Consider the following 13,681-nt stretch of genomic DNA (forward strand, 5'->3'; position numbering starts at 1 on the left):
AGTGACCTAATCGCCAGAAAACATCTATGAGAAGAGAGGAAAATGCAGGAAATGATGGATGTTAATGTCTCCCAGGCTCAGGCTGCAGAGCGCAGCTTTTCTGCCCAATTACTGCTTTATATGTTGTGTAATTCATGAACTCTCCATTTATGACGAAGGGTTAAATCCTGGCACCGAACCATTGACTGTAACATGAGAGAAGAGCAGGGGCTCGGGATTACAGCACAAGCCGAGGTATATGGACCACAGGTCTGTACAAGGCATGAAAAGTCACAAAAGGGAAACCTGAATGTCGTAAGATACAATGAAGCTGAGAAAACCAATGACAGATCATCCATTTATCTGACATCGAGCTACATCAGTCCAATATCTAATAATCCATCCAATAGAGATGACCAGAAAAAAAGCCTCAAAACCCCGGTCCAGCGTAATGCATGACCGCCAGAACAGTGCCCTGCGAGCCATCACCACCAGCGCCTCTTCTGATTGGCAGGCCCAGTGTGATGTCATGTGCGAGTCACACCGCCATGATGATGTCATGGTGGTCCTTCTGCAGGAGAGGCGCTGAGGATGTCGGCAGGTCGGAGGAGCTTCACACGGCCCTACTCCGGAAGCCAGAGGCTACCAAGATGGCTGTTGGCTGGACCACGGTCCTAAGAATTTTTCTTTTGCTCAACTCTACTACCCATCCAATATCTGATATCTAGCTACTTAATCTATCCACTATATTTCTCTATTTATCCATCAATTATAAATTCTGTATCTTCTATTTATCTAATATATTCTCTGCATTTTCGTCATATCTTATCTGTCACTCATCGATGTTCATTTCTCATATCGATGTGATTATTCTATCTGAATGTGGTGACTCTATTTAGCTCTGCTGGTTTTTATTAATAGGAGTTGTGCAAATCCAATGAAATACATGTACTCACAGGAAGAAAGGACGTCTAATTTATCCAAACTCTTTAGAAAACTCAGATTTTCCTGTCTGATGTTATGTATTTTATCAGCAGAAGCCGTGTCGGGGTGAAATGAGGACCAGAGAGTCATTTTACATATTCAGAACTTTCTGTTAGGATATAGAAACTGCAGTCCCATAAAGAGACTGAACCTGAAGGATGCCAGGTACATTCAGTGTAAGCCACTGACAGCTCTTTCAATATTATTTTCATGTACGGGATGTAAGACCAATGCCTTCAATACTCCATAGAGAACCATGAAACATTAGTAGGAAAAATCTACTAATTTAGGACAGACGAAACTGGCCTGTCCTAAATCATAGACATTAGCACTAATGTAGTGTAAGAGAGACAGAAACCTTCCACATCCAGAGATTGCACAAACCTGATTACTGAAACTACAAAGATAGATAATAGATAAATAATATATAATAGATAAATAATAGATAGAGAGAAGATAGATAATAGATAGATGGTATATATAGATAATAGATAAATAACAGATTGATAGGTTTATATAGTTATTAGATGTTCATCTTTTTTATGCATAAGGATTACATTTAATTTCAAATTAAGGGAACAGCAATGGGAGCAACATCTACCCCATTATAATACTCTGTTTGGAAATCTTATATCTGTCACATATAGATTCAATTTTATGCAGGGTCAGTTTGAAGAGGATGAGTAGCAGCAAGATTAATAAAAACAATGACAAAAATTATGCAGTTGACATTGAAAACTCAAAGATCAAAGAAGAAAACTGAACATTGAAGACAAGCTGCATTTATAGGGCCTGACTGGATCCCATGACTGAGGATCACTGATACTGGTATTACTTGTGGCATTTCCCATGATATTAGTAATATTGAGTCACATTAACTGTACAACCCTGATTATTGGATAATTAGACACAGAACCTTTATAGAAAGATAAAGCAGAGGAGAGATATAGACTAAATGTTTAGATAGATGCATACAAGATAAAAAGAAGATAAACATATATATATTGCACATAAAAAGATAGTAAACAAGGTCTTAAAATACACATTGAGTGTTTATGTTATTTGTTTCATATGTTTGTATTTCACATCTATCTACCCATCTTTCTCATATCCATGAAACATTAAGTATAAGGAACAGGATTGATTTTATTTTCTATTTAAGGGAACAGATATGGGGGCAACTTTTACCCCATCCTAAGCCAAAATCTATTGGGGTATTGAAAATAGAATAATAGAATGTTTTGGACAATGGATACATCGAATTTTGCATCAATGAGAATAGAATGGGGAAGAAGATGAGATATAGGGAAAAAAAGCAATGACAAATATTGTGAAAATGATGTAAAGAAGCCTAAGATTCAAGCTGAAAAAAAGAACATGCAGGAGGATCAGTATTTATAGGGTCTGACTGGTGCCCACATCACAGTATCACTACTACTGGTATTATTCCTCACATTTCTAATGTGAGCAGTTGTGACTATTAATAAAAACTCCGTGTTACAAGGTGCTCCATAATCTCATTACAATTATTGTGACTTCCACTAGAATATTGTTGTACAAAGTTCACCTCCATCTACTGCGATAACCTTTTAATTGGCCTGGTCAGGTGAGTGTACCTACTGGCACCTATCCTTCCGGGGCACAATACTTTAGAGACGGCAGCACTGAGCTCCGAAAGATCCAATGTTACATCTCACCCAAATCACTAACCATCAACGAAAAAAATAAATGTTTCAAAATATTTTAAAAAAATGCATCTCTTTCTTATTTTTACATGGTTTTTCTAAAGTTGCGTGAAATAAAATGGCCATTATTAAAGTCCCCCCCCTTTCTTTGACACCCTTCCCTGCTCAGTTACACCCCTTTGTTAGTCAGGACTTTAGGAAAGCTGGGTTTTTCTCTCCAGATCTTTTAACCTCTTTGCAGCCCCAACCATTATTATTGTGTGTGTTCTCTGCGCCGCCGCCGCCGCAGCAGCGCTCACATCTGGTGCTGCAACACGGGATCTTCCCGATATAATGTGAATTTACTTTAAAACTGTTAAAGGAAACAAATAAAGCAATTTTGTGGTTAACAGTTAGAGGCTGAAATCCAAGCGATCTCCGTAAACATACACCCCGGCCTGCGAGACTTGGAAACCGTGTCTGCGTGCGGCCACGATTAACCCTTACTGCTCCAGCCAGCAGTGAAAAAAGACCGCGGCCATCAGATACACTGTCACACTGCGATTGCTACAATTGCTCACTTCTATAGAGATGTAGCAGAGCTGAAAGTGGCATTTAACCAAGGGGATAGAAAAAGAGAAATTTACGTAGTAAAACTGTTTTCATCCCGGTGCAAAAGCACCGGTAATGCACCTTGCTGTCAAAATGACAAACTCAGCTCTGCTGCACCTTGTACTTAATTCACACTGCAGAAAACGACGCCGTTCATGTCAAGGTGTCGTTTTTTTCATTATTGCCGACCTGTCACATCTTTATCTGCACGGCTAATGACTTGTCTGAATGAACTGGTACAGGACGGTTATGACAACATGAACGTAAGTAGCAGAGCTGAGTTTGTATTGGAGCAGAGAGGCATCTGGTGAAGCCCAAATGGAGCCGTAGTTTATATCATTTAGCAAAATGCAGAGCTGAATTTGTCAGATGAACAAAGGACAAATATCCTATAGTATGTAGGACGGTGCAGAGCTGAGTTTGTCAGATGTACTGAGGACAAGTATCCTATAGTATGTAGGACAGTGCAGAGTTGAGTTTGACAGATGAACTGAGGACAAGTATCCTATAGTATGTAGGATGATGCAGAGCTGAGTTTGTCAGATGTACTGAGGACAAGTATCCTATAGTATGTAGGACGGTGCAGAGCTGAGTTTGTCAGATGTACTGAGGACAAGTATCCTATAGTATGTAGGACGGTGCAGAGCTGAGTTTGTCAGATGTACTGAGGACAAGTATCCTATAGTATGTAGGACAGTGCAGAGTTGAGTTTGTCAGATGAACTGAGGACAAGTATCCTATAGTATGTAGGATGATGCAGAGCTGAGTTTGTCAGATGTACTGAGGACAAGTATCCTATAGTATGTAGGACGGTGCAGAGCTGAGTTTGTCAGATGTACTGAGGACAAGTATCCTATAGTATGTAGGACAGTGCAGAGTTGAGTTTGTCAGATGAACTGAGGACAAGTATCCTATAGTATGTAGGATGATGCAGAGCTGAGTTTGTCAGATGAACTGAGGACAAATATCCTATAGTATGTAGAGGATGGTGCAGAGCTGAGCTTGTCAGATGAACTGAGGACAAGTATCCTATAGTATGTAGGACGGTGCAGGGCTGAGTTTGTCAGATGTACTGAGGACAAATATCCTATAGTATGTAGGACGGTGCAGAGCTGAGTTTGTCAGATGAACTGAGGACAAGTATCCTATAGTATGTAGGATAATGCAGAGCTGAGCTTGTCAGATGAACTGAGGACAAGTATCCTATAGTATGTAGGACGGTGCAGGGCTGAGTTTGTCAGATGAAATAAGGACAAATATCCTATAGTATGTAGGATGATGCAGAGCTGAGCTTGTCAGATGAACTGAGGACAAGTATCCTATAGTATGTAGGACGGTGCAGAGCTGAGTTTGTCAGATGTACTGAGGACAAATATCCTATAGTATGTAGGATGATGCAGAGCTGAGCTTGTCAGATGTACTGAGGACAAGTATCCTATAGTATGTAGGACGGTGCAGAGCTGAGTTTGTCAGATGTACTGAGGACAAATATCCTATAGTATGTAGGACGGTGCAGAGCTGAGTTTGTCAGATGTACTGAGGACAAGTATCCTATAGTATGTAGGACGGTGCAGAGCTGAGTTTGTCAGATGTACTGAGGACAAGTATCCTATAGTATGTAGGACGGTGCAGAGCTGAGTTTGTCAGATGTACTGAGGACAAGTATCCTATAGTATGTAGGATGGTGCAGAGCTGAGCTTGTCAGATGAACTGAGGACAAGTATCCTATAGTATGTAGGACGGTGCAGAGCTGAGTTTGTCAGATGTACTGAGGACAAGTATCCTATAGTATGTAGGATGATGCAGAGTTGAGTTTGTCAGATGAACTGAGGACAAGTATCCTATAGTATGTAGGACGGTGCAGAGCTGAGTTTGTCAGATGTACTGAGGACAAGTATCCTATAGTATGTAGGATGATGCAGAGTTGAGTTTGTCAGATGAACTGAGGACAAGTATCCTATAGTATGTAGGACGGTGCAGAGCTGAGTTTGTCAGATGTACTGAGGACAAGTATCCTATAGTATGTAGGATGGTGCAGAGCTGAGCTTGTCAGATGAACTGAGGACAAGTATCCTATAGTATGTAGGACGGTGCAGAGCTGAGTTTGTCAGATGTACTGAGGACAAGTATCCTATAGTATGTAGGATGATGCAGAGTTGAGTTTGTCAGATGAACTGAGGACAAGTATCCTATAGTATGTAGGACGGTGCAGAGCTGAGTTTGTCAGATGTACTGAGGACAAGTATCCTATAGTATGTAGGATGATGCAGAGTTGAGTTTGTCAGATGAACTGAGGACAAGTATCATATAGTATGTAGGACGGTGCAGAGCTGAGCTTGTCATAGGCAGCAGTTAACTAGCTGTCATGAGCAGATGTAGCAGTGCTAGTTTGCACAGCTGAGTTTGTCGTTCAGCACAATGCATGGTGATATCACAAAGTCTAATCTTTGGTTTTGCATAGGACTGCAGGTAAAACTTTACTTACTTTTGCACGCACCCCAAACTCTGCTACATCTATACTGTTAAATTCACAGTATGTTTATGTGTACAGTAAATGGAAAGGTGCAAAAACGTCTGCAGCAGCGCTGGAGCGGCGGCGATGGTACCGTGCGTCACTTACCTTCTCGCTGCCCTGAAAGGTGTCGTGTCGCAGCCTCGTCCGACCAACGCTGGTCTCCAGGAGCAGATGCCGCAGTCGCCTCTTCCTCCAGAGCTCAGCCCCTCCGCTGTGGCTTTCTGCCCAGCGACTTTTGCTTAGCAGCCAAGGAAACTTTCTCTGAAGGGGGAACGAGAGCCAGAAATTGCTTTGAAACGAAGACACAGAGAGGACGAGGGCGGAAGGGAAGGTTCTTGTCTCAGATTGTTCTATAAAAGAAAAATTGCAAAAAAAAATTTTTTTTTTATTTTGGAAATTGACAACACATGCCTGCTGGATGGAGCAGAGGCCTAGTAAACAGCCCATCCTCGATGAGCGCGCCGCCCCAGCAACAAACATGCAGGAAGCAGCCAAGATAACAGGAATAGTGACTAAAAAACATGTGTTTTGGATGGAAAGTTGACCCCCTCCCCACCGGCAATTTTTTTCTTCTTTCTTTTGCCGCCGCTGATTATTTCTCAATGTGAACGTTGGAGCCACGATGCAAATTTATTACCGGACGGAACAATAAATCCGAAATTGCAAAATAACATAAGTTAGTATTTGCACACCCTTCCCACCCCCCAAAGAAAAAAATAAAAGAAAAAAAGTCTAATAAGCACCAGCCCCTTGGGGAGAGAGCACACTCGCCAGACTTGCACTTATCACATGACCCAGGATGAGCCTCGCTGTCTTTCCGTCCGGCTATTTTCATGCCGTTATTTATTTGCAACGCAGTATATAGAGCGGTTTCTGCGGGATCCCTATTCACGCTCATGGGGTGCAGATTGGTATTTGACCGGATTACGGATCCGTGTCCGATCTGATACGGATCATTTCACAATCCTAAAGTCAGGCCCCCATACACGAGACTAATGTTGGCCGAACCCCATGGTATCGAAAGGTTCCGCTGATGATACAATGTATATGTGGGACCGGCCGGCTGATGGTCGGGGAAGACGTCGATCACACGTGTCGGATTTCGAACGGCTGATGGTCGGGGAAGACGTCGATCACACGTGTCGGATTTCGGACGGCTGATGGTCGGGGAAGACGTCGATCACACATTTTGGATTTCGAACGGCTGATGGTCGGGGAAGACGTCGATCACACGTGTCGGATTTCGGCCGGCTGATGGTCGGGGAAGACGTCGATCACACGTGTAGGATTTCGGACGGCTGATGGTCGGGGAAGACGTCGATCACATGTGTCGGATTTCGGACGGCTGATGGTCGGGGAAGACGTCGATCACACGTGTCGGATTTCGGACGGCTGATGGTCGGGGAAGACGTCGATCACACGTGTCGGATTTCGGTCGGCTGATGGTCGGGGAAAACATCGATCACACATGTCGGATTTCGGACGGCTGATGGTTGGGGAAGACGTCGATCACACGTGTCGGATTTCGGACGGCTGATGGTCGGGGAAGACGTCGATCACACGTGTCGGATTTCGGTCGGCTGATGGTCGGGGAAAACATCGATCACACATGTCGGATTTCGGACGGCTGATGGTCGGGGAAGACGTCGATCACACGTGTCGGATTTCGGTCGGCTGATGGTCGGGGAAAACATCGATCACACATGTCGGATTTCGGACGGCTGATGGTTGGGGAAGACGTCGATCACACGTGTCGGATTTCGGACGGCTGATGGTCGGGGAAGACGTCGATCACACGTGTCGGATTTCGGTCGGCTGATGGTCGGGGAAAACATCGATCACACATGTCGGATTTCGGACGGCTGATGGTCGGGGAAGACGTCGATCACACGTGTCGGATTTCGGCCGGCTGATGGTTGGGGGAAGACGTCGATCACACGTGTCGGATTTCGGTCGGCTGATGGTCGGGGAAAACATCGATCACACATGTCGGATTTCGGACGGCTGATGGTTGGGGAAGACGTCGATCACACATGTCGGATTTCGGACGGCTGATGGTCGGGGAAGACGTTGATCACACGTGTCGGATTTCGGCCGGCTGATGGTCGGGGAAGACGTCGATCACACGTGTAGGATTTCGGACGGCTGATGGTCGGGGAAGACGTCGATCACACGTGTCGGATTTCGGACGGCTGATGGTCGGGGAAGACGTCGATCACACGTGTCGGATTTCGGACGGCTGATGGTCGGGGAAGACGTCGATCACACGTGTCGGATTTCGGTCGGCTGATGGTCGGGGAAAACATCGATCACACATGTCGGATTTCAGACGGCTGATGGTTGGGGAAGACGTCGATCACACGTGTCGGATTTCGGACGGCTGATGGTCGGGGAAGACGTCGATCACACGTGTCGGATTTCGGTCGGCTGATGGTTGGGGAAGACGTCGATCACACGTGTCGGATTTCGGACGGCTGATGGTTGGGGAAGACGTCGATCACACATGTCGGATTTTGGCCGGCTGATGGTTGGGGAACACGTCGATCACACGTGTCGGATTTCGGTCGGCTGATGGTTGGGGAAGACGTCGATCACACGTGTCGGATTTCGGACGGCTGATGGTTGGGGAAGACGTCGATCACACATGTCGGATTTTGGCCGGCTGATGGTTGGGGAAGACGTCGATCACACGTGTCGGATTTCGGACGGCTGATTGCTTTGTTTTCCTCCGGCCGATCTGTCACTTTTCATCTTTCTTATGGAGAACATAAGAGCACTCGGCTCGGAGCTCCGGTGTATGGGCGAGTCGTCCGACAGCCCTGTAATGTGTACGGGGGCCTCAGGCTGTGCTCACAGGAACGTTTCTCCGGCCGCCCCGTTGTGTCGGCTTTGCAGACGGACAGACCAGGTCACATATCATTGAGACTAACACACAGACCGATCCCCATCCGTGACGTCCGAGTGCACCGGTCGTGTGCTAACCACCTGCGGACCATTGTGTGACCTGACCGAAAATATATTAGTCTGACCGTAGTCACCATGTCATCGACGCTCAGCTTTCCAACTCTCCTGAACGGCAAAACGACTAAAGTTTAGTTCTAAGCTCCAGTGCCCAAAATAAAAAAAATCTATTCTTACCTTTCAGATTGGCGCTGTATGTGCAGAGGTGAAGGGACACAACAATGCCGACATCGCAGTAATGGCGTCATTCTGGGAGGGGAGCCTCTTATTTTATATAGCAGTGAAGAAGGGGTCGTCCGGCGGTTGACAACCCCTTTAAGACTGGTCAGAAGGCCCGTGCGGAGTCCGACCCAATCACTTGGGAAAGCACCAACACTTGGTGTGTAAGCATACAGACCCGGTGCCCCTCCGCTGGCAGCAGAAACCCTAACGCCAGCGCCTCATTCAGCAGATCGTGGTCGACCGGGATCGAGGTGATGACTTGACTTCAGGTCGACCATCCGTGGGATCGTGGTTGTCCCGATGAAGAACTTGTACACTTTGAAACGCGTTGACGAATAGACCACATACTATTGGACTGTCGTCCTCCATTCTTTCACAGCAGCGCAGAACTAGCCATTTGCTTTTTCCTTTTAGTGAACCAGGGGGCTCAGGATGGACATATCACTTGGTGGGATCCCAGACAGGGGCTTGTGCACTGCATGGAGTTGTGGAAGGACAGACAGAAGAATGGGAACATGAGCGCTCCTGTAACAATGGTGCATCTGTAGAAGCTTCTGGACTCGCACGTTACCTGTCAGGATTTATATCCCCCCCCTCCCCGAGACCCCCAGGGTCCAGTTCACACATTCATCAGAGAATCACTTTATAGACCATGATAAATTCAGCTGAAGATGCTGCGATGGCAGCCAAGGAACGGGCAGGACTGACACCATTAGATCAAAGCTCTGGAGTGGCGGATCGACATCCCAGATCCGAATCTTCACCTCCGCTCATTACTTCCAGGTGTCGCCGGCGCTCGCTTCCCTCTGTGCGCTCACATGTGAAGCCGAGCTGGCAGGAAACCGACGATTGGCACAGAGTTAAAGATTTTACCTCATCATTAAATTCAGAGATAAAAAGAGGTCAAAGTAACCCCGAGCTGTGCCAACATTGTCCTGGGCAGCACCCCCCGGAGAGGCGCCTCTAATCAGGGGGCCGCTAACAAGAAACTCATTGCTCTCTAATGCTAAATATTTCTGGGAAAATACAAATCATGGAATAAAACAGGACGGAGCAGAGCGATAACTCACACACCACCACCTTCAGCCACAGTGCCGCCATAACGGCGACAGCCACAGTGCCCCCATAACGGCGACAGCCCCAGTGCCCCCATAACAGAGACTGCCACAGTGCCCCCATAACAGAGACAGCCACAGTGCCCCCATAACAGTGCCCCCATAACAGAGACTGCCACAGTGCCCCCATAACAGAGACAGCCACAGTGCCCCCATAACAGAGACAGCCACAGTGCCCTCATAACAGAGACAGCCACAGTGCCCCCATAACAGAGACAGCCACAGTGCCCCCATAACAGAGACAGCCACAGTGCCCCCATAACAGTGCCCCCATAACAGAGACTGCCACAGTGCCCCCATAACAGAGACAGCCACAGTGCCCCCATAACAGAGACAGCCACAGTGCCCTCATAACAGAGACTGCCACAGTGCCCCCATAACAGTGCCCCCATAAGAGACTGCCACAGTGCCCCCATAACGGCGACAGCCACAGTGCCCCCATAACAGAGACAGCCACAGTGCCCCCATAACAGAGACAGCCACAGTGCCCCCATAACAGTGCCCCCATAACAGAGACAGCCACAGTGCCCCCATAACAGAGACAGCCACAGTGCCCCCATAACAGTGCCCCCATAACAGAGACTGCCACAGTGCCCCCATAACAGAGACAGCCACAGTGCCCCCATAACAGAGACAGCCACAGTGCCCCCATAACAGAGACTGCCACAGTGCCCCCATAACAGAGACAGCCACAGTGCCCCCATAACAGAGACAGCCACAGTGCCCCCATAACAGTGCCCCCATAACAGAGACAGCCACAGTGCCCCCATAACGGCGACAGCCACAGTGCCCCCATAACGGCGACAGCCACAGTGCCCCCATAACAGTGACAGCCACAGTGCCCCCATAACAGCGACAGCCACAGTACCCCCATAACAGAGACAGCCAGAGTGCCCCCATAACAGAGACAGCCACAGTGCCCCCATAAAAGTGCCCCCATAACAGAGACAGCCACAGTGCCCCCATAACGGCGACAGCCACAGTGCCCCCATAACAGAGACAGCCACAGTGCCCCCATAACAGAGACAGCCACAGTACCCCCATAACAGAGACAGCCACAGTACCCCATAACAGAGACAGCCACAGTGCCCCCATAACGGCGACAGCCACAGTGCCCCCATAACAGAGACAGCCACAGTGCCCCCATAACAGAGACAGCCACAGTACCCCCATAACAGAGACAGCCACAGTACCCCCATAACAGAGACAGCCACAGTGCCCCCATAACAGAGACAGCCACAGTGCCCCCATAACAGAGACAGCCACAGTGCCCCCATAACGGCGACAGCCACAGTGCCCCCATAACAGAGATAGCCACAGTGCCCCCATAACAGTGCCCCAATAACAGAGACAGCCACAGTGCCCCCATAACAGAGACAGCCACAGTGCCCCCATAACGGCGACAGCCACAGTGCCCCCATAACAGAGACTGCCACAGTGCCCCCATAACGGCGACAGCCACAGTGCCCCCATAACGGCGACAGCCACAGTGCCCCCATAACAGTGACAGCCACAGTGCCCCCATAACAGAGACAGCCACAGTGCCCCCATAACGGCGACAGCCACAGTGCCCCCATAACAGAGACTGCCACAGTGCCCCCATAACAGAGACAGCCACAGTGCCCCCATAACGGCGACAGCCACAGTGCCCCCATAACGGCGACAGCCACAGTGCCCCCATAACAGTGACAGCCACAGTGCCCCCATAACAGCGACAGCCACAGTACCCCCATAACAGAGACAGCCAGAGTGCCCCCATAACAGAGACAGCCACAGTGCCCCCATAAAAGTGCCCCCATAACAGAGACAGCCACAGTGCCCCCATAACGGCGACAGCCACAGTGCCCCCATAACAGAGACAGCCACAGTGCCCCCATAACAGAGACAGCCACAGTACCCCCATAACAGAGACAGCCACAGTACCCCCATAACAGAGACAGCCACAGTGCCCCCATAACGGCGACAGCCACAGTGCCCCCATAACAGAGACAGCCACAGTGCCCCCATAACAGAGACAGCCACAGTACCCCCATAACAGAGACAGCCACAGTACCCCCATAACAGAGACAGCCACAGTGCCCCCATAACAGAGACAGCCACAGTGCCCCCATAACAGAGACAGCCACAGTGCCCCCATAACGGCGACAGCCACAGTGCCCCCATAACAGAGATAGCCACAGTGCCCCCATAACAGTGCCCCAATAACAGAGACAGCCACAGTGCCCCCATAACAGAGACAGCCACAGTGCCCCCATAACAGTGCCCCCATAACAGAGACTGCCACAGCGCCCCCATAACGGCGACAGCCACAGTGCCCCCATAACAGAGACAGCCACAGTGCCCCCATAACAGTGCCCCCATAACAGAGACAGCCACAGTGCCCCCATAACAGAGACAGCCACAGTGCCCCCATAACAGTGCCCCAATAACAGAGACAGCCACAGTGCCCCCATAACAGAGACAGCCACAGTGCCCCCATAACAGAGACAGCCACAGTGCCCCCATAACAGAGACAGCCACAGTGCCCCCATAACAGAGACAGCCACAGTGCCCCCATAACAGAGACAGCCACAGTGCCCCCATAACAGTGCCCCCATAAGAGACTGCCACAGTGCCCCCATAACGGTGACAGCCACAGTGCCCCCATAACAGAGACAGCCACAGTGCCCCCATAACAGAGACAGCCACAGTGCCCCCATAACAGAGACAGCCACAGTGCCCCCATAACAGAGACAGCCACAGTGCCCCCATAACAGAGACTGCCACAGTGCCCCCATAACGGCGACAGCCACAGTGCCCCCATAACAGAGAAAGCCACAGTACCCCCATAACAGAGACAGCCACAGTGCCCCCATAACAGAGACAGCCACAGTGCCCCCATAACAGAGACAGCCACAGTGCCCCCATAACAGAGACAGCCACAGTGCCCCCATAACAGAGACAGCCACAGTGCCCCCATAACAGTGCCCCCATAAGAGACTGCCACAGTGCCCCCATAACGGCGACAGCCACAGTGCCCCCATAACAGAGACAGCCACAGTGCCCCCATAACAGAGACAGCCACAGTGCCCCCATAACAGAGACAGCCACAGTGCCCCCATAACAGAGACAGCCACAGTGCCCCCATAACAGAGACTGCCACAGTGCCCCCATAACGGCGACAGCCACAGTGCCCCCATAACAGAGAAAGCCACAGTACCCCCATAACAGAGACAGCCACAGTGCCCCCATAACAGAGACAGCCACAGTGCCCCCATAACAGAGACAGCCACAGTGCCCCCATAACAGAGACAGCCACAGTGCCCCCATAACAGAGACAGCCACAGTGCCCCCATAACAGAGACAGCCACAGTGCCCCCATAACAGAGACAGCCACAGTGCCCCCATAACAGAGACTGCCACAGTGCCCCCATAACAGTGCCCCCATAACAGAGACAGCCACAGTGCCCCCATAACAGAGACAGCCACAGTGCCCCCATAACAGTGCCCCCATAACAGAGACTGCCACAGTGCCCCCATAACGGCGACAGCCACAGTGCCCCCATAACAGTACCCCATAACAGAGACTGCCACAGTGCCCCATAACAGAGACAGCCACAGTGCCCCCATAACAGAGACAGCCACAGTGC

The 13,681-nt window shown here is 49.1% G+C and overlaps 1 protein-coding gene across 2 annotated transcripts in view; it reads right to left on the reverse strand.

Annotated features, from left to right (window-relative positions):
- The window catches only part of CDON (cell adhesion associated, oncogene regulated), a 94,147-nt gene extending 88,152 nt beyond the window's left edge, over positions 1-5,995 (reverse strand). For both annotated transcript variants that reach the window (XM_069741100.1, XM_069741098.1), the window contains exon 1: positions 5,860-5,995. The gene's annotated coding sequence lies outside the window, so the exon portion shown is untranslated. The remainder of the gene's footprint in view (positions 1-5,859) is intronic.
- Positions 5,996-13,681: the final 7,686 nt, after the last annotated feature.

Source organism: Ranitomeya imitator, chromosome 10, assembly GCF_032444005.1.
Source record: "Ranitomeya imitator isolate aRanImi1 chromosome 10, aRanImi1.pri, whole genome shotgun sequence".
Lineage (NCBI taxonomy): Eukaryota > Metazoa > Chordata > Amphibia > Anura > Dendrobatidae > Ranitomeya > Ranitomeya imitator.